Below are 1,787 nucleotides of genomic sequence, written 5' to 3'. Positions count from 1 at the left end.
TGACGCAACAGTATATCTACAAATAAATATACATTCTTTTTCGTTCTGTTCTTTTTTATTTTCTGAACTCGTTTATGTCGACGTTCTGTGGAAGTATCATTTTAGCATCTGATAGTATTACGAAATTATTATTTTTATTTATACCGCTACAACTTTTTGTAAGTACAGAAATAGTTCTATGATGTAGAATTTTGATTTTGTTTTGTTAGACAACTGTCGTTGGTAAATTAACATTTCATGAACGTACACATCGTAAGTCGCCTGAAAGAGTTGGTTTACCTCAGAATTTCACAAAGGTTATCAGTGCAAGGTCGTCCCTAATTTTGATCCCCGTCGCCGAATGTGTTCGCCCTTTCAGCTGTGGGGGCGTTATAATTTGACGGTCAATCCCACTATTCGTTGGTAAAAGAGTTGGCGGTGGGTAGTGTAGAACTAGCTGTTTTCCTTCCCTTCTAGTCTATCACTGCTAAATTAGGGACGGCTAGCTCAGATAGCCCTCGTGTTGCTTCGCGCGAAATTCAAACCAAACTCTAATTTAGAGATGAGAGATGTCCCGTTAAACAATGGAATTTGCCAGTCACTCTTATAGCGCATCCACGACCCCAGAGTATAGAGCGTGTTTTTGTGTCGTTTTCTTTTTTGTTGTTATTTGCAACGGGAGGTGAACTGTGAATCTGAATTCTTATTCTGGTAACTCTAACCGCTTGGCCACGCATGAAAGACTTTATACTTACTAAAAAAAAGAACGCTAATGAGAAAGATATTTAATAAACTTGGATATAATGTTATTTTTAAATAAAACAAAATTACGATACTCAAAACATCTGCCTAAATTTTATAAAATGGAACGTAGAATTTATATCAGTTAACGAATGACTGATGTCTTAACTTGTCACTATAAATTGTGTATTATTTTACGGAGAGATGACTCGTTATTTCCGACGACGGTTTTTTCTAGATGGCTTTTTTTTTTCTTCTTCCTTCTAGAGGAAACTGACTTTAATGACAACACAATGCAACTCTGCTGTAGATTAACGCCCACGTGTTATCGCTACAGTTTAAAACGGGTATAATAAGCTTTATTCTGTCCGGTGTTGCGTTTGCAGAAAGTTCGCGGGACCTTTTGTTTAACAAGTTTTGATTGGTTCACAGGCTTCGCACGACCACAGAGACACCAAATGCAAGATCGCTACCTCATTTGTCTTTCTATATAAACCTGTTTACTACCATTTAAATCTTGTATTTCTTCATCTATATACACATAGTGATTTCAAAAAGTAATTTTAATTACACTAGAACTACCAGTTTAGTTTTTCACCGGAATAGCCGAAAAGTATTTGTTTAGAATTTTTGCATAAAATTACACTAGGGTTGGTTATCTTTACTGTCTGTTTCTGACCAATTGGTGAAGGACGCTGCTGTACTTTACAGTCTTGCACAACGTACAGCTTTACAGCAACCGCTTCTCACGAGCAGAACAGGTATTACATGAAAGGCGGCTACACTAAAGTCAACAACGTGTGATGCCAAAGCTGCATAGATTGAGAATAGAGGAAAAATTTCTGAAAAAATTCTACATTAAAATAAGGAGGTCGAAAACGCATGATGCATATGAATAATACTACACAGATGACTCACAATATCATTTCTTACCATTTCACAAAGCAGATTCGATACCCGTGGTGGACAGAGCAAAGATAGCCCATTGTGTAGCTTTGTGCTTAACTTCAAACAAAGCAGATTTATTTATTTTTATTTGCTTGTTTCTAATTATGCACAAAGCTACA

The 1,787-nt window shown here is 36.4% G+C and overlaps 1 long non-coding RNA gene across 1 annotated transcript in view; it reads right to left on the bottom strand.

Moving 5' to 3' along the window:
* Window positions 1-20, bottom strand: part of LOC111086720 — a 16,987-nt gene extending 16,967 nt beyond the window's left edge. Inside the window, exon 1 of the long non-coding RNA XR_002611446.1 lies at window positions 10-20. This is a non-coding gene — a long non-coding RNA (uncharacterized LOC111086720). The remainder of the gene's footprint in view (window positions 1-9) is intronic.
* Window positions 21-1,787: the final 1,767 nt, after the last annotated feature.

This window comes from Limulus polyphemus, unplaced genomic scaffold (assembly GCF_000517525.1).
Source record: "Limulus polyphemus unplaced genomic scaffold, Limulus_polyphemus-2.1.2 Scaffold1355, whole genome shotgun sequence".
NCBI classification, from domain to species: domain Eukaryota; kingdom Metazoa; phylum Arthropoda; class Merostomata; order Xiphosura; family Limulidae; genus Limulus; species Limulus polyphemus.
The sequence above is the reverse complement of the archived record's forward strand: the minus strand, read 5'-3'. Positions and strand labels throughout refer to the sequence as shown.